The 24,121-nt window shown below is 39.3% G+C and overlaps 1 protein-coding gene and 1 long non-coding RNA gene across 2 annotated transcripts in view; one reads left to right on the forward strand and one right to left on the reverse strand.

Moving 5' to 3' along the window:
* LOC309499987 overlaps positions 1-24,121 on the reverse strand; it is a 210,697-nt gene that overhangs the window by 103,419 nt on the left and 83,157 nt on the right. The window lies entirely within an intron of this gene.
* The window catches only part of cldn15b (claudin 15b), a gene marked incomplete at its 5' end in the record, with an annotated part of 177,984 nt that overhangs the window by 48,572 nt on the left and 105,291 nt on the right, over positions 1-24,121 (forward strand).

Raw genomic sequence — 24,121 nt, forward strand, 5'->3', positions numbered from 1 at the left:
CATCAAGATCAGTTAATGTATGCTGAAGTTATAATACACTTCCTGTGTCCCTTATTCGCCATAAATTCGTTTCCTCGCCACGGCCTAACCGTTCGAGATATCAAAAATCCGTCCGCAATTTAGCATCCTCAATGTCTTGACTTCATGCTGACCGAGATTGGAGGCGAATGGATGAATTTCCTAGGAGGAGTAGATCAAATTCCACAGCATGCGTTTCCAAACAACCCATAATAGCCGACTTCCTGTTGGGCTGGCGTAAAACTTAGAGCACTAAAGTTGTTCGGCCCGATGAGATCTATATGTGTACCGAGTTTCATATTATTACATGCAAGCGTGTCTGATTTATGGACAAGTGTTCGGATCCCGTTCAAGGGGGCACTGTTGAGCCCCCCTGCCACGCCCGGGTACCAGCTTCAACCCGTTCCTGATGGCAGGGGGTTCCGACTTGTATGTAAAGTTTCAAGAGTTTTTGAGCACGTTAAGGACCCCAAAAGCCCCTGAAACCTTGATTAACAATATAAAAGCAATAGTCAAATCCCCCCTCCCCTCACACACACAGAGACACAGAGAGAGGGAGAGAAAATTCTTCAGAAAATCCACATTCAAACCAAAATATCTCTCTTCCTGTTGGTCGGAGATCGTTAATGTAAATTAGAAAGTTGTCCGTCTTGATGAGAACAATACACATACCAAGTTTTGTTGTTGTTGATAAAACTAACCTCCCCACTTATGACTAAAGGTGGCGCTACTGAGCCCCTCACCACGCCCGTTTCTGAAACTTTGCACATGTCTACGGGCTAATAAATGTGATGTGTCTGTCGAGTTTCATCCAATTTCAAGTATGTTAAGAGTCTCAAAAGCATCAAAAAAGAATATTAAAGTTTGAAGCGTTGCCATGGCAACAGTATTAAAGATATCAAAAATCCTTTCACAGGTCTACATCTGCCGTGTGTTTACATTATACACATAAACTTTGAAGCAAATCGGGTAAAAATAAGAGGGTGATTTCAAAGCATTTTGAAAGGGACACACTTCCTGCTGCCAGTTGGTGGCGCTATAACTTTGACTCACAATAGTCACATCCATGTGATCGGCCTCTTACAACGAACACACTGCTGAAGTTTAATCAAGATCAGTTAATGTATGCAGAAGTTATAACACACTTCCTGTTTCCATTATTCGCCATCAATTCGTGTCCTCGCCACAGCCAAACCGTTCAAGATATCAAAAATCCCCTGGCAATTTTTCATCCTCAATGTCTTGACTTCATGCACACCGAGTTTGGAGGCAATTGGATCAATTCTCTAGGAGGAGTAGATCACATTCCACAGCATGCGTTTCCAAACAACCCATAATAGCCGACTTCCTGTTGGGCTGGCGTAAAAAGTAAAAGTAGGAAAGTTGTTCGGCCCGATGAGATCTATATATGTACCGAGTTTCATATTATTACATGCAAGCGTGTCTGATTTATGGACCAAGTTTTCGGACCCCGTTCAAGGGGGCGCTGTTGAGCCCCCCTGCCACGCCCGGGTACCAGCTTCAGCCCGGCCCTGATGGCCGCGGGTTCTGACCCGTGTGCAAAGTTTCAAGAGTTTTCGAGCACGTTAAGGGTCTCAAAAGTGCCCGAAAGGTTGACAGAAAAATAATAATAATAATAATAATAATAAATAATCCTACCGAAAACAATAGGGCCTTCGCCCTTTCAGGGCTTGGGCCCTAATTAAAGCTGCAAGCAGCGATGAAAGGGCCCTCGCACCCGTGCCATCGTCACTCGTTGGCTTTAGGAAGACAGAGCATGGTTGGGCAATGTGCATTTAAGGAGGTATACAGTATATAGTAGTTGCTAGCATGTTTAGTATGTTTTTAGCATGCTTAGTACACAATAGGTATGTGGTTAGTACTGCATTACTGTGTTAACCAGTTCAGTTTCTGTTGGCAGTAGGTGGGGTTATATATCTGAATATTGCTTTGTAGATGTGTTCAGTGCAGGACTTTTATCAAGTATGTGAAGTTTGGGGCAGATTGGATATTGTATGTTTGAGTTACAACAACTTCCTTTAGCATTTCTATTATGTTTTATGATGTTTCTAGCATATTACATATTAATTTTGGGGTAGATTGGACATTGCATGCCTGAGTTACAGCAAATTCCTATTTAATTGCAGTAATAGCATGCTTTAGCACTTAGCTAAGTGTTTGCTAGCATGTTTTAGCATGTTTCTAGTATGTTGTTAGCATGTTTAGCACTTGCTGGCACTTTTTTATATGTTATCAGGAGTTCACAACAGTGTTAAACATGTCACTTCCTGTTGCCAGTAGGCGGCGCTATGACTGTAACTGAATATGAGCATGGTCATGTGTTCAGGACAGAACGCTTATCAAACGTGTGAAGTTTGGGGTAGATTGGACATTGTATGCTTAAGTTACAACAACTTCCTTTAGCATTTCTAACATGCTTTAGAACTTAGCTATGTGTTGCTAGCATGTTTCTTGCATGTTACATATTAAGTTTGGGGCAGATTGGACATTCCATGCCTGTGTTACAGCAAATTCCTATTTAATTGCAGCAATAGCATGCTTTAGCACTTAGCTAAGTGTTTGCAAGCATGTTTTAGCATGTTTCTAGAATGTTGTTAGCATGTTTAACACTTGCTGGCACTTTTTTATATGTTATCAGGAGTCCACAACAGTGTTTAACATGTCACTTCCTGTTGCCAGCAGGTGGCGCTTTGATTGTAACTGAATATGAGCATTGTCATGTGTTCAAGACAGAACGCTTATCAAAAGTGTGAAGTTTGGCGCAGATTGGACATTGCCTTCTTGAGTAACAACAACATCCTGTTTCATTATATTAGCATGCTTTAGCACTTAGCTTAGTATTGCTAGCATGTTTTAACATGTTTCTAGCATGTTTAGAAGTCAATGGTATATTTTTAACATGTTGCTAGAACGGCATCAACGTGTTAAACATGACACTTCCTGTTACCAGTAGGTGGCGCTATTACTATAACTGAATATTCTCATGTAGATGTGTTCAGGCCATGACTCTTATCAAACGTGTGAAGTTTGGGGCAGACTGGACATTCCGTGCCTGTGTTACAGCAAATTCCTATTTAATTGCAGTATTAGCATGCTTTAGCACTAAGCTAAGTGTTTGCTAGCATGTTTTAACATGTTTCTAGTATGTTGTTAGCATGTTTAGCACATGCTGGAACTTTTTTATATGTTATCAGGAGTCCACAACAGTGTTTAACATGTCACTTCCTGTTGCCAGCAGGTGGCGCTATGACTGTAACTGAATATGAGCATGGTCATGTGTTCAGGAAAGAACGCTTATCAAAAGTGTGAAGTTTGGCGCAGATTGGACATTGCCTTCTTGAGTAACAACAACATCCTGTTTCATTGAATTAACATGCTTTAGCACTTAGCTAAGTTTTGCTAGCATGTTTTAACATGTTTCTAGCATGTTTAGAAGTCAATGGCATTTTTAACATGTTGCTAGAACGGCATCAACGTGTTAAACATGACACTTCCTGTCACCAGTAGGTGGCGCTATTACTATAACTGAATATTCTCATGTAGATGTGTTCAGGCCATGACTCTTATCAAACGTATGACGTTTGGGGCAGACTGGACATTCCGTGCCTGTGTTACAGCAAATTCCTATTTAATTGCAGTATTAGCATGCTTTAGCACTAAGCTAAGTGTTTGCTAGCATGTTTTAACATGTTTCTAGTATGTTGTTAGCATGTTTAGCACATGCTGGAACTTTTTTATATGTTATTAGGAGTCCACAACAGTGTTTAACATGTCACTTCCTGTTGCCAGCAGGTGGCGCTATGACTGTAACTGAATATGAGCATGGTCATGTGTTCAGGACAGAACGCTTATCAAACGTGTGAAGTTTGGGGCAGATTGGACATTCCATGCCTGAGTTTCAGCATCTTCCTGTTTCATGGCGAAACATCGAAATTTGTCAGGCCGCCGAGGACCCGCCCTTCGACGAAAACACAAGATCTTCGCAATTTAACGTCGCAAAGGCCTTAAGATTACACTCACCAAATTTGAAGATGATCAGATTAAAACTGTAGGAGGAGTTCGTTAAAGTACGAGGCATGAAAATGGCAAAAACTGCACAAAAATCTGAGAGGAAGTTGAAAATGGCTGACTTCCTGTTGTGTTTAGGGCTACGCTCCAAGAGACTTTTTTGTAGGTATTAGGTCCTTACATGTATGTACCGAATTTCATAAACGTACGTGGAACATAGCGGGAGGCGCACTCCGTTGAACTTTTATAGGTGGCGCTATCGAGCCATTTTGCCCCGCCCAATTCTGAAACCTATATCAGATGTAAATTTTTGCCAGTTCTGACGCGTGTGCAAAGTTTCGTGAGTTTTCGAGCATGTTTAGGCCCTCAAAAATGCGATTAAATGCGGAGAATAATAATAATAATAATAATTAAAGCTGCAAGCAGCGATGAAAGGGCCCTCGCACCCGTGCCATCGTCACTCGTTGGCTTTAGGAAGACAGAGCATGGTTGGGCAATGTGCATTTAAGGAGGTATACAGTATATAGTAGTTGCTAGCATGTTTAGTATGTTTTTAGCATGCTTAGTACACAATAGGTATGTGGTTAGTACTGCATTACTGTGTTAACCAGTTCAGTTTCTGTTGGCAGTAGGTGGGGTTATATATCTGAATATTGCTTTGTAGATGTGTTCAGTGCAGGACTTTTATCAAGTATGTGAAGTTTGGGGCAGATTGGATATTGTATGTTTGAGTTACAGCAAATTCATATTTAATTGTAGTAATAGTATGGTTTAGTACTTATAGTGTTTACTAGTATGTTTTAGCATGTTTCTAGTATGTTGGTAGGATGTTAAGCACCTACTGGCATTTTTTTTTATATGTTATTAGGAGTCCACAACAGTGTTTAACATGTCACTTCCTGTTGCCAGCAGGTGGCGCATTGACTGTAACTGAATATGAGCATTGTCATGTGTTCAAGACAGAACGCTTATCAAAAGTGTGAAGTTTGGCGCAGATTGGACATTGCCTTCTTGAGTAACAACAACATCCTGTTTCATTATATTAGCATGCTTTAGCACTTAGCTTAGTATTGCTAGCATGTTTTAACATGTTTCTAGCATGTTTAGAAGTCAATGGTATTTTTAACATGTTGCTAGAACGGCATCAACGTGTTAAACATGACACTTCCTGTTACCAGTAGGTGGCACTATTACTATAACTGAATATTCTCATGTAGATGTGTTCAGGCCATGACTCTTATCAAACGTGTGAAGTTTGGGGCAGACTGGACATTCCGTGCCTGTGTTACAGCAAATTCCTATTTAATTGCAGTATTAGCATGCTTTAGCACTAAGCTAAGTGTTTGCTAGCATTTTTTAACATGTTTCTAGTATGTTGTTAGCATGTTTAGCACATGCTGGAACTTTTTTATATGTTATTAGGAGTCCACAACAGTGTTTAACATGTCACTTCCTGTTGCCAGCAGGTGGCGCTATGACTGTAACTGAATATGAGCATGGTCATGTGTTCAGGACAGAACGCTTATCAAAAGAGTGAAGTTTGGCGCAGATTGGACATTGCCTTCTTGAGTAACAACAACATCCTGTTTCATTGAATTAACATGCTTTAGCACTTAGCTAAGTTTTGCTAGCATGTTTTAACATGTTTCTAGCATGTTTAGAAGTCAATGGCATTTTTAACATGTTGCTAGAACGGCATCAACGTGTTAAACATGACACTTCCTGTTACCAGTAGGTGGCGCTATTACTATAACTGAATATTCTCATGTAGATGTGTTCAGGCCATGACTCTTATCAAACGTGTGACGTTTGGGGCAGACTGGACATTCCGTGCCTGTGTTTCAGCAAATTCCTATTTAATTGCAGTATTAGCATGCTTAAGCACTAAGCTAAGTGTTTGCTAGCATGTTTTAACATGTTTCTAGTATGTTGTTAGCATGTTTAGCACATGCTGGAACTTTTTTATATGTTATTAGGAGTCCACAACAGTGTTTAACATGTCACTTCCTGTTGCCAGCAGGTGGCGCTATGACTGTAACTGAATATGAGCATGGTCATGTGTCCAGGACAGAACGCTTATCAAAAGTGTGAAGTTTGGCGCAGATTGGACATTGCCTTCTTGAGTAACAACAACATCCTGTTTCATTGAATTAGCATGCTTTAGCACTTAGCTAAGTATTGCTAGCATGTTTTAACATGTTTCTAGCATGTTTAGAAGTCAATGGCATTTTTAACATGTTGCTAGAATGGCATCAACGTGTTAAACATGACACTTCCTGTTACCAGTAGGTGGCGCTATTACTATAACTGAATATTCTCATGTAGATGTGTTCAGGACAGAACGATTATCAAAAGTGTGAAGTTTGGGGCAGATTGGACATTCCATGCCTGAGTTACAGCAAATTCCTATTTAATTGCAAAAATAGCATGCTTTAGCACTTAGCTAAGAGTTTGCTAGCATGTTTTAGCATGCTTCTAGTATGTTGTTAGCATGTTTAGCACTTGCTGGCACTTTTTTATATGTTATTAGGAGTCCATAACAGTGTTAAACATGTCACTTCCTGTTGCCAGCAGGTGGCGCTATGACTATAACTGAATATGAGCATGGTCATGTGTTCAGGACAGAACGCTTATCAAACGTGTGAAGTTCGGGGCAGATTGGACATTCCATGCCTGAGTTACAGCAACTTCCTGTTTCATGGCGAAACATCGAAATTTGTCAGGCCGCCGAGGACCCGCCCTTCGACGAAAACTCAAGATCTTCGCAATTTAACGTCGCAAAGGCCTTAAGATTACACTCACCAAATTTGAAGATGATCAGATTAAAACTGTAGGAGGAGTTCGTTAAAGTACGAGGCATGAAAATGGCAAAAACTGCACAAAAATCTGAGAGGAAGTTCAAAATGGCTGACTTCCTGTTGTGTTTAGGGCTATGCTCCAAGAGACTTTTTTGTAGGTATTAGGTGATTACATGTATGTACCGAATTTCGTGCACGTACGTGGAACGTTGCGGGAGGCGCACTCCGTTGAACTTTTATAGGTGGCGCTATCGAGCCATTTTGCCCCGTCCAATTCTGAAACCTATATCAGATGTAAATTTTCGCCAGTTCTGACGCGTGTGCAAAGTTTTGTGAGTTTTCGAGCATGTTTAGGCCCTCAAAAATGCAATTAAATGCGGAGAAGAATAATAATAATAAACAGAGCAATTCCAAGAGGGTCCTCACACCATCGGTGCTCGGGCCCTAAATATAGCTGCGAGCAGCGATTGCGGGCCCAAGCCGGTGGCACCGCCACCCTGGTGCCTTTAGTTACACTAAAGCCACCGGGGTGGCGGTGTCACCGGCTTGGGCCCTCCATCGCTGCTCGCAGCTATATTTATATATATATATATATATATATATATATATATATATATATATATATATATATACACACGTACACATGTACATATATAAATAATGGATATATATATATATATATATATATATATATATATATATATATATACATATATATATATATATATATATATATATATTATTTATATGTATGTGTGTGTATATATATATATATATATATATATATATATATATATATATATATAAGGGACAAGACACAGAGAATTTTACTTGCCTGACCTGATTAGAACAAAAAAAAAGAAAAAAAGATAACTAGGGAATCACTAAATCGAGAGAATTATTTTGATTATATGATACACTCAAATAATTCCACAACAAATCCTTTAAATGTAATGATATTCAAAACGGAACAAGAATAGAAAAATAACTATAAACAAGCACAAAAAAAAAAAAATATAATAATAAATTCAAGCAATCCATGACATGACATGATTTATTTATATTTTGGACTAAAACATTCTGGCTGTTTTTAAACTCAAACATAATTCTTAAATAAAAAAAATAAAAAAATTGGGTTTAGTTCTGATATTTGTATAATTTTATAGAGAAATAAATGGTGTATAATTACACTTTTAGAAGATATGAGGCTTTTAGTGTTTCCTTTTTTTAAAATTACTTTAATCCTTCACTATAGCAAAACCGTTTGAGATTTTATTTTTATATTTTATTAAGGCTATACTGAACAGGCTGCGATGTCAGTGTGTGTGTGTGTGTGTGTGTGTGTGTGTGTGTGTGTGTGTGTGTGTGTGTGTGTGTGTGTGTGTGTGTGTGTGTGTGTGTGTGTGTGTGTGTGTGTGTGTGTGTGTGGCGCGGGCGGGATTGAACAGTAGACACGTAAAACATACTCCCTAATTTTAAAATGAAAGTAAAAAGCTCACGGCTAAACATGCATTCATAACGGTGCGCATCCACAGCGAGGAACGAACAGAATAGAGCGTACGTTTTTTTTAGTTCATTCGTATTTCCATAGGAATTCATTGAAATCGCTCGCTCTCAAACTGTGACATTGATTTCATACAACAGGTTAATAAACAGTTACAATTAAGTCACTTACATTTTAGATGCAATATTGCCTGTTTTTGTTCTGTTTCAGCAGCGAAAATAGTTAAACAAAGATCACAGCAGAACGCATCTCACAGGAACGTGTTTTCTCATAACTAAATGATTCAGCATTTTGAACGAATCGGTTGACTCAAAGATTGAATGATCAATCCATAAACATCTGTCTTAATCATGAACGACTCATTCGAACGAATCGTTTGAACGAAATAATCAATGACTCGCTCATTAAGACGGTCACTTGGCGACACCTAATGGCGGTTTAGTGTTGTTTAAAAGCATCATTCTTTCCAACGTGTGTGTGATTTGTGTGTGACCATTATCAATGTCGGAAATACCGGTGGGAAAATATCCTCAGACACATAATAAATGTATATTTAAATACAATATTGGCCTACCTTTCTGAAACTTTGCACATGTCTACTGGATAATAAATGTGATGTGTCTGTTGAGTTTCATCCAATTTCAAGCATGATAAGAGTCTCAAAAGCATCTGAAAAGAATATTAAAGTTTGATGCGTTGCCACGGCAACAGTATCTAAGATATCAACAATCCTTTCACAGGTCTACATCTGATGTGTGTTTACATTATACACATAAAGTTTGAAGCAAATTGGGTAAAAATAAGAGGGTGATTTCAAAGCATTTTGAAAGTGACACACTTCCTGCTGCCAGTTGGTGGCGCTATAACTTTGACTCACAATAGTCACATCAATGTGATCGGCCTCTGACCACGAACACACTGCTGAAGTTTCATCAAGATCAGTCAATATATGCAGAAGTTATAACACACTTCCTGTTTCTCTTTTCTCGCCATAAATTCGTTTCCTCGCCACGGCCAAACCGTTTGAGATATCAAAAATCCGTCCGCAATTTAGCATCTTCAATGTCTTGACTTCATACACACCGAGTTTGGAGGGGACCGGGTGAATACTCTAGGAAAAGTACTTCACATTCCACAGCATGCGTTTTCCAAACAACCCATAATAGCCGACTTCCTGTTGGGTTGGCGTAAAACTTAGAGCACAAAAGATGTTCGGTCTGATGAGATCTATATGTGTACCGAGTTTCATGTTAATTCATGCAAGCGTGTTTGATCTATGGACCAAGATTTCGAACCCCGTTCCAGGGGGCGCTGTCGAGCCCCCCTGCCACGCCCGGCTACCAGCTTCAGCCTGGCCCTGATGGCCGTGGGTTCTGACCTGTGTGCAAAGTTTCAAGAGTTTTCGAGCACGTTTAGGGACCCAAAAGCCCCAGAAACCTTGAAAAACAAATTAAAAAGTAAATCTCACTGAACAGACAAATCACCCCCACCCCTCACACACACAGAGACAGAGAGAGAGAGAGAAAATTCTCCAAAAAATCACATTCAAACAAAAATATCTGACTTCCTGTTGCTTTTAGCTAATGAGTGTAAATTAGAAAGTTGTCCGGCTCGATGAGAACAATATACGTAGCGAGTTTTGTGACTCTTTGTAAAACTAAGCCCCCATTTTTTACTAAAGGTGGCGATACTGAGCCATTCCACCACGCCCGTTTCTGAAACTTTGCACATGTCTACTGGATAATAAATGTGATGTGTCTGTTGAGTTTCATGCATTTTCAAGTATGTGAAGAGTCTCAAAAGCATCCGAAAAGAATATTAAAGTTTGATGCGTTGCCACGGCAACATTATTAAAGATATCAATAATCCTTTCACAGGTCTACATCTGCCGTGTGTTTACATTATACACATACAGTTTGAAGCAAATCGGGTAAAAATAAGAGGGTGATTTCAAAGCATTTTGAAAGTGACACACTTCCTGCTGCCAGTTGGTGGCGCTATAACTTTGACTCACAATAGTCACATCCATGTGATCGGCCTCTTACAACGAACACACTGCTGAAGTTTAATCAAGATCAGTTAATGTATGCAGAAGTTATAACACACTTCCTGTTTCCATTATTCGCCATAAATTCGTTTCCTCGCCACGGCCAAACCGTTCGAGATATCAAAAATCCGTCCGCAATTTAGCATCCTCAATGTCTTGACTTCATGCTGACCGAGTTTGGAGCCGATTGGATGAATTCCCTAGGAGGAGTACATTAAATTCCACAGCATGCGTTTCCAAACAACCCATAATAGCCGACTTCCTGTTGGGCTGGCGTAAAACTTAGAGCACGAAAGTTGTTCGGCCCGATGAGATCTATATCTGTTCCGAGTTTCATATTATTACATGCAAGTGTGTTTGATTTATGGACAAGTGTTCGGATTCCGTTCCAGGGGGCGCTGTTGAGCCCCCCTGCCACGCCCGGGTACCAGCTTCAGCCCGGCCCTAATGGCCGCAGGTTCTGACCTGTGTGCAAAGTTTCATGAGTTTTTGAGCACGTTAAAGGCCCCAAAAGCCCCCGAACCCTTGAACAACAATAATAATAATAATAATAAATATAGCTGCGAGCAGCGATTGCGGGCCCAAGCCGGTGGCACTAAAGGCACTAAAGGCACCGGGGTGGCGGTGTCACCGGCTTGGGCCCTCCATCGCTGCTCGCAGCTATATTTATATATATATATATATATATATATATATACACACATATATATATATATATATATATATATATAATAAAGACGGGAAATTTTACTTGTCTTACCTTATTCTGATTTTATGATACACTCAAAATATTCCACAACAAACCCTTTAAATTTAATGTAAAAATTAAAACGAAAGTAAGCCGTGTTGGTCTCACGTAACCCTCTCATTAGAATCAAAATGTTTCAATATTTGCGATGTATTTGGATGCTAAACTATTCTTTATTATAGGCTTTGTACTTCACTCGTGTTCCAATATCGATGGAAAAAATCATCCTCTTCACACGCGCAAAAATGTGCTTGGAAACATCACAGTGGAGCTCTGCTTACTGTGAATGGTACAAATTGTACTACTGACTATTTAAACAGAGCAGTGTAATTCGTATATGTTATGTTGACTATTTTTATTATTATATTGTATTAGGGCTATAATGAACAGGCTGCGATGTCAAGATTGCAATTCTGGAATGTGTGTGTGTGTGTGTGTGTGTGTGTGTGTGTGTGTGTGTGTGTGTGTGTGTGTGTGTGTGTGTGTGTGTGTGTGTGTGTGACGCGGTTGCGGTTGAACAGTGGACACATAAAAACATAAATAAAATGTATTAGCTTATTCCTACTTCCATAGGAATACATTGAAAATGCTCGCTCTACTCCGCACCATTATCAATGTCTGTGCGGACATCTGTATTTTATTTTCGCTTTTAAGTTAGCGATTTAAAAGCCCTCAGCGGTGTCACACGTCGATTAACCGGTGGGAAAATGTTATCACAGTCACATCCCTAATATATAAATACAATAGGCCTACCTGAAAGAGAATTTTACTTGCCCGACCAGAGTATAGCCTGATTAGAACGTCAATAACAAAACAAATTACTTGGGAATCACTAAAATGAGAGATTATTCTAATTTCATTACATTCATTTTAAGTTGCAATCAGCAGTTAATAATAAATGTCTTACTGATCAATGGTAACAAGGTTGCCCTGCTGAGGCTCATGCAGCTTCTCCAGGAGAATTGTAAACAAATGAGCGCAGCACACAAAAAAGCAACCCAGTTAACAACATACTGACTATAAAAATGACAAATATGGAGTTTTTATATATTTTATAACATATAAGCAACCTCACTTGATGAGTAGGCTACTATTTCCTGAATACAATCACGATTGAAACTGTGACATTGATTTCATACAACAGGTTAATAAACAGTTACAATTAAGTCACTTACATTTTAGATGCAATATTGACTGTTTTTGTTCTGTTTCAGCAGCAAAAATAGTTAAACAAAGATCACAGCAGAACCATCGCGCATCTCACAGCAACTTGTTTTCTCATTACTGAATGATTCAGCATTTTGAAACGAATCGGTTGACTCAAAGATTCAATGGTCAATCCATAAACATCTGTCTAAATCATGAATGACTCAGTCATTCGAACGAATCGTTTGAACGAATGAATCAATGACTCGCTCATTAAGATGGTCGCCTGGCGACACCTAATGGCGGTTTAGTGTTTAAAAGTATCATTCTTTCCAACGTGCACCATTATCAATGTCAGTGCGGACGTCCGTTTTTTACTTTCACTTTTATACTAGCGATTTAAAAGCACCCGCTCGTGTCACACGTCGATTAACCGATGGGAAAATATCCTCACAGTCATACCTAATACATTTATATTTAAATACAATAGGCCTACCTAGTAAAACGTTTTATATACTATTTTGATTTCCTTTTGGACACAAGAGGGCAGTATAGCCCTATGTTTGCTTTTTTGTTGAACCAAATAGCACTAAATAGCCTGTTTTTAACTTTTTCATACTCCTTGAATAGCAAAAACAGAATAAAATGGGTTTAGTTCTAATATTTGTATAATTTTATATAAAAATAAATGGTGTATAATTACATTTTTAGAAGTTATGAGATGTTTCCTGCTTCCTTTTTGACATTAATTTAATCCCTCGCCATAGCAAAAACGTTTGAGATATTCAATATCCGTTTACAATTTAGCATCATTAATATATTTGTATCATGTTGAAAAAGTTTGGTGGGAATAAAATAAATAGTTTAAGAGGAGTGGCTAAAAATTCAGAGGCTGATTTTGCAAAAAAAATCCACATTCAGACCAAAATATCTGACTTCCTGATGGCCGGAGCTAATGAATGTAAATTAGAAAGTTGTCCGGCTTGATGAGTACAATATACAAACTATTTTTTTTTTACTGTAGTTAAAACTAACCCGCCCACTTTTGTCAAAAGCATGTTGAAAGTGACACACTTCCTGCTGCCAGTTGGTGGCGCTATAACTTTGACTCACAATAGTTACATCCATCTGATCGACCTCTTACCACGAACACACTGCTGAAGTTTCATCAAGATCAGTTAATGTATGCAGAAGTTATTCCACTTCGTGTTTCTCTTTTCTCGCCATAAATTCGTTTCCTTGCCACGGCCAAACCGTTCGAAATATCAAAAATCCCTCCGCAATTTAGAATCCTCAATGTCTTGACTTCATGCACACCGAGTTTGGTGGGGATTGGATGAATTCTCTAGGAGGAGTACTTCGCATTCCACAGCAAGCGTTTTCCAAACAACCCATAATAGCCGACTTCCTGTTGGGCTGGCGCAAAACTTAGAGCACGAAAGTTGTTCGGCCCGATGATATCTATATGTGTACTGAGTTTCAAATTAATTCATGCAAGCGTGTTTGATCTATGGACCAAGTTTTGTGACCCCGTTCAAGGGGGCGCTGTTGAGCCCCCCTGCCATGCCCGGGTACCAGCTTCAACCCGTCCCTGATGGCAGGGGGTTCCGACTTGTATGTAAAGTTTCAAGAGTTTTTGAGCACGTTAAGGACCCCAAAAGCCCCTGAAACCTTGATTAACAATATAAAAGCAATAGTCAAATCCCCCCTCCCCTCACACACACAGAGACACAGAGAGAGGGAGAGAAAATTCTTCAGAAAATCCACATTCAAACCAAATTATCTCTCTTCCTGTTGGTCAGAGATCGTTAATGTAAATTAGAAAGTTGTCCGTCTTGATGAGAACAATACACATACCAAGTTTTGTTGTTGTTGATAAAACTAACCCCCCCACTTATGACTAAAGGTGGCGCTACTGAGCCCCTCACCACGCCCGTTTCTGAAACTTTGCACATGTCTACGGGCTAATAAATGTGATGTGTCTGTCGAGTTTCATCCAATTTCAAGTATGTTAAGAGTCTCAAAAGCATCAAAAAAGAATATTAAAGTTTGAAGCGTTGCCATGGCAACAGTATTAAAGATATCAAAAATCCTTTCACAGGTCTACATCTGCCGTGTGTTTACATTATACACATAAACTTTGAAGCAAATTGGGTAAAAATAAGAGGGTGATTTCAAAGCATTTTGAAAGGGACACACTTCCTGCTGCCAGTTGGTGGCGCTATAACTTTGACTCACAATAGTCACATCCATGTGATCGGCCTCTTACAACGAACACACTGCTGAAGTTTAATCAAGATCAGTTAATGTATGCAGAAGTTATAACACACTTCCTGTTTCCATTATTCGCCATCAATTCGTGTCCTCGCCACAGCCAAACCGTTCGAGATATCAAAAATCTGTCCGCAATTTAGCATCCTCAATGTCTTGACTTCATGCTGACTGAGTTTGGAGGCGAATGGATGAATTCCCTAGGAGGAGTACATTAAATTCCACAGCATGCGTTTCCAAACAACCCATAATAGCCGACTTCCTGTTGGGCTGGCGTAAAAAGTAAAAGTACGAAAGTTGTTCGGCCCGATGAGATCTATATGTGTACCGAGTTTCATATTATTACATGCAAGCGTGTCTGATGTATGGACCAAGTTTTCGGACCCCGTTCAAGGGGGCGCTGTCGAGCCCCCCTGCCACGCCCGGGTACCAGCTTCAGCCCGGCCCTGATGGCCGCGGGTTCTGACCCGTGTGCAAAGTTTCAAGAGTTTTCGAGCACGTTAAGGGTCTCAAAAGTGCCCGAAAGGTTGACAGAAAAATAAGAATAAGAAGAAATATAGCTGCGAGCAGCGATTGCGGGCCCAAGCCGGTGGCACCGCCACCCTGGTGCCTTTAGTTACACTAAAGGCACCGGGGTGGCGGTGTCACCGGCTTGGGCCCTCCATCGCTGCTCGCAGCTATATTTATATATATATATATATATATATATATATATATATATATATATATACATATATATACATATATATACATATACATATATATACATATATATATATATATATATATATATATATATATATATATATATATATATATATATAATAAAGACGGGAAATTTTACTTGTCTTACCTTATTCTGATTTTATGATACACTCAAAATATTCCACAACAAATCCTTTAAATTTAATGTAAAAATAAAAACGAAAGTAAGCCGTGTTGGTCTCACGTAACCCTCTCATTAGAATCAAAATGTTTCAATATTTGCGATGTATTTGGATGCTAAACTATTCTTTATTATAGGCTTTGTACTTCACTCGTGTTCCAATATCGATGGAAAAAATCATCCTCTTCACACGCGCAAAAATGTGCTTGGAAACATCACAGTGGAGCTCTGCTTACTGTGAATGGTACAAATTGTACTACTGACTATTTAAACAGAGCAGTGTAATTCGTATGTTATGTTGACTATTTTTATTATTATATTGTATTAGGGCTATAATGAACAGGCTGCGATGTCAAGATTGCAATTCTGGAATGTGTGTGTGTGTGTGTGTGACGCGCAGAGGTGGGACAAAGTCATTGTTATGCAAGTCACAAGTAAGTCTCAAGTCTTTGCCCTCGAGTCCCGAGTCAAGTCGAGTCAAAGATGAGGCAAGTCCCGAGTCGAGTCAAAAGTCAAAGCCAACAAGTCTCAAGTCGAGTCCAAAGTCCTACCATTTTAGTTTCGAGTCATTTCAAGTCCTCTTACCACAGAAATAAAATTTATACAAATCATGTACGTCTGTAAGATTTGTATTTATTTAAACCTCTTTTTATACAATGACATTAATCAAATACAGTAAAAAACAGAAAATTTAATTTTCACAAAAAATGCTTGTATTTCAACAGCATATTGCACTAGAACAATGCACAGCATGCAGCTTCAGTCCTGTATTGTATTAACCTCATATTGCAAAACAGTTTAACTTTCAAATAGACATGGGTCGTTTTAGCCTAAACCTTTTTAAACATGTCATCAATAAAATCCTCACTCCTCAAAATTATCACTTCTGAAAAACTGGACCAACCTGATAATATAATTGGAATGCGTGTTGCAGTGCGTATGCGGTGCAAGACCAGCACGCGCAATAGTGCTTTCGCATATGCTGCGTTTGCAGTGCGTGATCCGCGGCTGTACCACAAATACATACTCACTAGCCTATTTGTATTTCAAATCCAGAAGTTATTAGCATCTTTTATTAAAAAAAAAATTGTCAGCATTGCGATTCTCTTTGTACACACGTATACACTCTTTAATAGACGTATTCACGTTTAAATACAATTTAAACAACGTATTATTTAATGCATTACTCTTATATAATTATATATTAAGTTGCTCAAGCAAGTGGTAAAATATTTAACCATGTACTTATATTAAAATCGCATAGCCTACATTTTTAATTAAAACTTAAAATTGACAAAAACAGCAGACTCATACTCTTTCTTTTGCATAATTTAAATCTTTATACAATAAATCTCGCATGTCACAAAGAACTTGTTTTTCCACCTCCACGAATGAGACGAGTGTTATGTTGCCTTGTTGAAATATGTATTTTCCCTTGATTTACCCCGGTCTTAACGTCTCAGCATTGCGATTCTCTTTGTACACATATACACTCTTTAATAGACGTATGCACGTTTAAACACAATTTAAACAACGTAGGCCTATTATTCAATGCATTACTTCTACTTATATTAAGTTCCTAAAGCAAGTGGTCAAATATTTAACCATGTAGGCTACTTGTATAAAAAAACTGCCGACTCTCATGTCTTTTATTTTATATTTAAATTAATACAATAAATCTCGCATGTCACAAGGAACATGTTTTTCCACCTCCACGAATGAGACGAGTGTCGTTCATTATGTCGCCTTGTTGAGGTAAATTGTAGTTTTCCTTGCTTTACCCTGGTCTTAAAGTGAAAATAGTATTTAATTAAATACATTTATGGTGAGATTACTACATTTTATTTAATTAATCGCGTTTATGGTGAAATTACAAAATTTTTAGGTCAATCTGTGTTCATTTTGACCACGAAACATGCGCTGTCACTTTAATTCAGCGCGTGCAGCACAGCAGAAATAGACTCGGTGCGGAAACGATCGCGGCACTGCTGTATACGCACCGCACCTGGAACGGATCGACGGACTGCAACCGCGTGCAGTGTGAAAGCTCTAACCTGTTAACATGGGTACGGAAAAAAATACGCACCGCTGGCGCATACGCACTACAAACGGAGTTTGTGTGAAACGGGCGTTAGATGCTGTCGAATCAAAACAACGTGGGACAGTGATTGGATGTCGTGCAGGCAGCGCGCGCGCTCTCTGCATGCATACAGCTGGTGCACATTTTTTTCACAGATGCAGATAAACTGAGAGCGGCGCGGCCGTGTGGAAATTTTTTTCCCCAGTTTTCATGGGAAGTAGCAAGTCTTCTCGAGTCAAAAGGCGCAAGTCCAAGTGAAGTCACGAGTCATTGATGTTAAAGTCCAAGTCGAGTTGCAAGTCTTTGTACATTTTGTCGAGTCGAGTGTGAAGTCATCAAATTCATGACTCGAGTCTGACTCGAGTCCAAGTCACATGACTCGAGTCCACACCTCTGGTGACGCGGTTGCGGTTGAACAGTGGACACATAAAAACATGAATAAAATGTATTCGTTTATTCCTACTTCCATAGGAATACATTGAAAATGCTCGCTCTACTCCGCACCATTATCAATGTCTGTGCGGACATCTGTATTTTATTTTCGCTTTTAAGTTAGCGATTTAAAAGCCCTCAGCGGTGTCACACGTCGATTAACCGGTGGGAAAATGTTATCACAGTCACATCCCTAATATATTTATATATAAATACAATAGGCCTACCTGAAAGAGAATTTTACTTGCCCGACCAGAGTATAGCCTGATTAGAACGTCAATAACAAAAAAAATTACTTGGGAATCACTAAAACAAGAGATTATTCTAATTTCATTACATTCATTTTAAGTTGCAATCAGCAGTTAATAATAAATGTATTACTGATCAATGGTAACAAGGTTGCCCTGCTGAGGCTCATGCAGCTTCTCCAGGAGAAACGTAAACAAATGAGCGCAGCACACAAAAAAGCAACCCAGTTAACAACATACTGACTATAAAAATGACAAATATGGAGTTTTTATATATTTTATAACATAGAGTTAAGCAACCTCACTTGACGAGTAGGCTACTATTTCCTGAATACAATCACGATTGAAACTGTGACATTGATTTCATACAACAGGTTAATAAACAGTTACAATTAAGTCACTTACATTTTAGATGCAATATTGACTGTTTTTGTTCTGTTTCAGCAGCAAAAATAGTTAAACAAAGATCACAGCAGAACCATCGCGCATCTCACAGCAACTTGTTTTCTCATTACTGAATGATTCAGCATTTTGAAACGAATCGGTTGACTCAAAGATTCAATGGTCAATCCATAAACATCTGTCTCAATCATGAATGACTCAGTCATTCGAACGAATCGTTTGAACGAATGAATCAATGACTCGCTCATTAAGATGGTCGCCTGGCAACACCTAATGGCGGTATAGTGTTTAAAAGTATCATTCTTTCCAACGTGCACCATTATCAATGTCAGTGCGGACGTCCGTTTTTTACTTTCACTTTTATATTAGCGATTTAAAAGCACCCGCTCGTGTCACACGTCGATTAACCGATGGGAAAATATCCTCACAGTCATACCTAATACATTTATATTTAAATACAATAGGCCTACCTAGTAAAACGTTTTATATACTATTTTGATTTCCTTTTGGACACAAGAGGGCAGTATAGCCCTATGTTTGCTTTTTTGTTGAACCAAATAGCACTAAATAGCCTGTTTTTAACTTTTTCATACTCCTTGAATAGCAAAAACAGAATAAAATGGGTTTAGTTCTAATATTTGTATAATTTTATGTAAAAATAAATGGTGTATAATTACATTTTTAGAAGTTATGAGATGTTTCCTGCTTCCTTTTTGACATTAATTTAATCCCTCGCCATAGCAAAACCGTTTGAGATATTCAATATCCGTTTACAATTTAGCATCATTAATATATTTTTATCATGTTGAAAAAGTTTGGTGGGAATAAAATAAATAGTTTAAGAGGAGTGGCTAAAAATTCAGAGGCTGATTTTGCAAAAAAAATCCACATTCAGACCAAAATATCTGACTTCCTGATGGCCGGAGCTAATGAATGTAAATGAGAAAGTTGTCCGGCTTGATGAGTACAATATACAAACTATTTTTTTTTTACTGTAGTTAAAACTAACCCGCCCACTTTTGTCAAAAGCATGTTGAAAGTGACACACTTCCTGCTGCCAGTTGGTGGCGCTATAACTTTGACTCACAATAGTTACATCCATCTGATCGGCCTCTTACCACGAACACACTGCTGAAGTTCCAACAAGATCAGTTAATGTATGCAGAAGTTATTCCACTTCGTGTTTCTCTTTTCTCGCCATAAATTCGTTTTCTTGCCACGGCCAAACTGTTCGAGATATCAAAAATCCGTCCGCAATTTAGAATCCTCAATGTCTTGACTTCATGCACACCGAGTTTGGTGGGGATTGGATGAATTCTCTAGGAGGAGTACTTCGCATTCCACAGCAAGCGTTTTCCAAACAACCCATAATAGCCGACTTCCTGTTGGGCTGGCATAAAACTTGACCGGGGGAAAGTTGTTCGGCCCGATGATATCTATATGTGTACCGAGTTTCAAATTAATTCATGCAAGCGTGTTTGATCTATGGACCAAGTTTTGGGACCCCGTTCAAGGGGGCGCTGTTGAGCCCCCCTGCCACGCCCGGGTACCAGCTTCAACCCGTCCCTGATGGCAGGGGGTTCCGACTTGTATGTAAAGTTTCAAGAGTTTTTGAGCACGTTAAGGACCCCAAAAGCCCCTGAAACCTTGATTAACAATATAAAAGCAATAGTCAAATCCCCCCTCCCCTCACACACACAGAGACACAGAGAGAGGGAGAGAAAATTCTTCAGAAAATCCACATTCAAACCAAAATATCTCTCTTCCTGTTGGTCGGAGATCGTTAATGTAAATTAGAAAGTTGTCCGTCTTGATGAGAACAATACACATACCAAGTTTTGTTGCTGTTGATAAAACTAACCCCCCCACTTATGACTAAAGGTGGCGCTACTGAGCCCCTCACCACGCCCGTTTCTGAAACTTTGCACATGTCTACGGGCTAATAAATGTGATGTGTCTGTCGACTTTCATCCAATTTCAAGTATGTTAAGAGTCTCAAAAGCATCAAAAAAGAATATTAAAGTTTGAAGCGTTGCCATGGCAACAGTATTAAAGATATCAAAAATCCTTTCACAGGTCTACATCTGCCGTGTGTTTACATTATACACATAAACTTTGAAGCAAATCAGGTAAAAATAAGAGGGTGATTTCAAAGCATTTTGAAAGGGACACACTTCCTGCTGCCAGTTGGTGGCGCTATAACTTTGACTCACAATAGTCACATCCATGTGATCGGCCTCTTACAACGAACACACTGCTGAAGTTTAATCAAGATCAGTTAATGTATGCTGAAGTTATAATACACTTACTGTGTCCCTTATTCGCCGTCAATTCGTGTCCTCGCCACGGCCAAACCGTTCAAGATATCAAAAATCCGTCCGCAATTTAGCATCTTCAATGTCTTGTCTTCATGCACACCGAGTTTGGAGGCGATTGGATGAATTCTCTAGAAGGAGTACTTTAAATTCCACAGCATGCGTTTCCAAACAACCCATAATAGCCGACTTCCTGTTGGGCTGGCGTAAAAAGTAAAAGTACGAAAGTTGTTCGGCCCGATGAGATCTATATATGTACCGAGTTTCATATTATTACATGCAAGCGTGTCTGATTTATGGACCAAGTTTTCGGACCCCGTTCAAGGGGGCGCTGTTGAGCCCCCCTGCCACGCCCGGGTACCAGCTTCAGCCCGGCCCTGATGGCCGCGGGTTCTGACCCGTGTGCAAAGTTTCAAGAGTTTTCGAGCACGTTAAGGGTCTCAAAAGTGCCCGAAAGGTTGACAGAAAAATAAGAATAATAATAATAAAATATAGCTGCGAGCAGCGATTGCGGGCCCAAGCCGGTGGCACCGCCACCCTGGTGCCTTTAGTTGCACTAAAGGCACCGGGGTGGCGGTTTCACCGGCTTGGGCCCTCCATCGCTGCTCGCAGCTATATTTATATATATATATATCAGTGATGCGCGGGTTGATCCGAAATGAGCGGGTGCCTGCGGTCACCCGCGGTTACCCGCGGTTACGAGTCATCCAAAAATATTTTTAATGATATTCGGGTCGCGGTCGGTCGGGTCGTTTGAAATAAAGATGCCAATTAAACCTTTGTAATTTATATAGTAGTATAGAGAGCATAAGCGGAGTGGAGCGGTGAGAATCTTCGCTCATCGCTCACGGAACTGTCCACCCCTCCGCTCCCCCGCTCAAAGCTACATCAGGCCGCTCCGCTCATTATCGCTCGATCAGCGCTCAACGCAGTTTGATCCGCGCTCCACTCAAATCGCCCCCCGCTCGCTCCAAAAAGGGGAAAAAAAATCTACATGTAGCCTATATCACTGTAGCTTAGACCACAGCCTTACCTCCTAAAGAACTAATGAGCAACAACAACATTTTTCAAATAGAAATGTTTTATTTCAAATGACAAATTAGGCCTATGTAAGAAGGAATATAGCCTACACCAAGTCCTGTAAAATTAAACGAATGAATGGGCCTAATAATATGAATAACAATTATATAAACAAAAATATAGCCTACATAAAAATTTTAAAAGTAAATTTACTATTAGGCCAGAATTTTGATAAGTTAACTTTTGTGCAACGCGCACGATTAAAATTTAAATGCGCTTATATCCATTGTACACACAAACTGCTGTAAAATAAAACGAATAAATGGGCCTAATAATATAAATAAAATTTATATAAACAAAAATATAAAATAAATATACATAAACGTTTTAAAAGTAGGCCTAGGCTAAATTTACTATTAGGACAACATTCTTATAACTGAACTTGTGCGCAGCGCGCAGGATTAAAATTTAAATGGGCTTGTATCAATTGTTTGCATTTTACGCTGTATTTAATTTAGGCTACACTTTAAGTTACCGTATTCAATTTGCTAACCTTTTGCTTTCTTCCCAGCGTGTTCACATATCACACTGCATGTTTTCGAGAGATGTGTCTTTTTAGATTCCAAAATTAATCTTTAGGCCTACTGACTGAAACGATGTCGTTTTCTTCTACCACATAATAGTTAGTTTTACACCTGTATGACTTCTTATTTTCCTTTTTGAAGTAGCCTACTTTTTGAACTCCATTATTGAGCCGAGTTTTGACTGAAAATAGAATCCATCTTGCAGTCATCAACAGTAGACTGAGTCAGGCTTGACTGAGCATGCTTCAGAATCTTGGTGTGCGCGGAGCGGGAAATAGGGCGACGCTCCATCCTTTTAAAAATGCCGCTCTGCGTTCTGTCCAAGATCCGCCCGCTTGCTCCCGCTCCACTCCGCTCACATGCAATTTTCTATGAAATACATAGGCCTACACTTTATTGGCTGAATAACTGGCGCGAAGATGACGCACGAGCTCAGTCTGCAGGTAGAGATGGAGGCGGCAAGAGAAAAGGTGAAGACTGGGGAGTGGAAGCTCCGCAAATACACAAACAGAAAGAGCAAAGTTGCCGAAATAATGAAAGATAATGACCAAAGTGCTGGCTTTGTCATGTGTATTTCTTGCTATGCATTTACTAGCCTACTTTTAAAAAATGCGGGTCAGGAAGCGGGTCGGGTACAATATTTTCTTTCTTTTTTTTTTCGGTCCGAGTTGCGGGCGGGTTAGTTGAAAACGTCGGTCGGGTCCGGGTTGTTTATACATTGACCCGCGCATCACTGATATATATATATATATATATATATATAACACAAAAAAAAAAACCAAAAAAATAAATAAATATATATATATTTTTTTTAAGTGTGTTTATATATATATATATATATATATATATATATATATATATATTTGTTATTTTTTGTTTTTTTTTTTGTTATATATATATATATATATATATATATATATATATATATTAAATTTTTTGGATGCTAAACATTTGTTTATTATTGTCACGGTGTGGGTTTTGTGTCTTGTTCTTGTCTGTCATGTGTTCCCCTGTCTTCTCATGTTTAGCTGTCTCCCGTTATGTTGATTAGTCTTCCCAGGTGTTTCTTATTTACCACGCCCCCTTGTTATCTTGTTTAGCTTGGTTGTCTGTGTATTTAAGCCCTGTGTTTTAGTTCAGTCATTGTGAGTTATTGATGTTGTGAGGTTGCATGTTCTTTGTTCTGTTCCGAAGTCTGAGTTTATGTCAAAGTTCTAGTTTATTTAATAAAAACACTGTTGCACTTGGATCCTGCTTCTTGCTTCCTGCTCTGCATCATTACAGAATAACTCACCACAAATGGATCCAGCAACTGTGAGCAACCAGGCCCTAAGGAGTTACCTTGCTACTCTATTTCAAGATGGCCAGCCCATTGAAAGGTATGTGAAGGACTTCTGGGCTTGCTGCCATTTAGCGTCACTAGACGACGTTCAGCTTATGGATCTGTTCTGGAGCGGTCTGGACGAGGATATCGCTCAAATGATGCCAGAGGTCTATACCGGCTGGACGCTAGAGAGGTATATCGACCTGGCCCTTTTCCTGGGTGATTCGTCATTTGCTGTGGGCGTGGAGGAGAAGCTCCGTGAACCCACA

This window comes from Leuciscus leuciscus (assembly GCF_965113295.1).
Source record: "Leuciscus leuciscus genome assembly, chromosome: 5".
Lineage (NCBI taxonomy): Eukaryota > Metazoa > Chordata > Actinopteri > Cypriniformes > Leuciscidae > Leuciscus > Leuciscus leuciscus.